The sequence below is a fragment of the Eurypyga helias genome, unplaced genomic scaffold (assembly GCF_000690775.1).
Source record: "Eurypyga helias isolate BGI_N326 unplaced genomic scaffold, ASM69077v1 scaffold44184, whole genome shotgun sequence".
Classification (NCBI taxonomy): domain Eukaryota; kingdom Metazoa; phylum Chordata; class Aves; order Eurypygiformes; family Eurypygidae; genus Eurypyga; species Eurypyga helias.
This window is the reverse complement of record NW_010245202.1, coordinates 3,510-3,792: the sequence shown is the minus strand read 5'-3', so window position 1 is coordinate 3,792 and position 283 is coordinate 3,510.

Here is a 283-nt window from a genome sequence, read left to right as displayed (position 1 = left end):
AGCGAGCGGTCTGTCGGGCGCTGCGCGTCGGTGGTGTCTTCCCCGACGAGTAAATAACTCCCCGCCTTCAAAGCGAGCTGCCCTGGGCTCGTAAACAAGGGCTGGGAAAAGTAGCCTGGCGTGTCGGGGCAGATCCAGATCAAAGGGACGGGAAGGCGGCTCTGTTTGTTTGTGGTGTTTACCGGGGGGCTTTGAAGGAACGTCCTAAAAGCCACTTCGGGGCAGAGCTGCTGTGTGTCAGCTGCTTTCTCTTGCGGGGTGCTAAAGGGGTCTGGAATGAGCG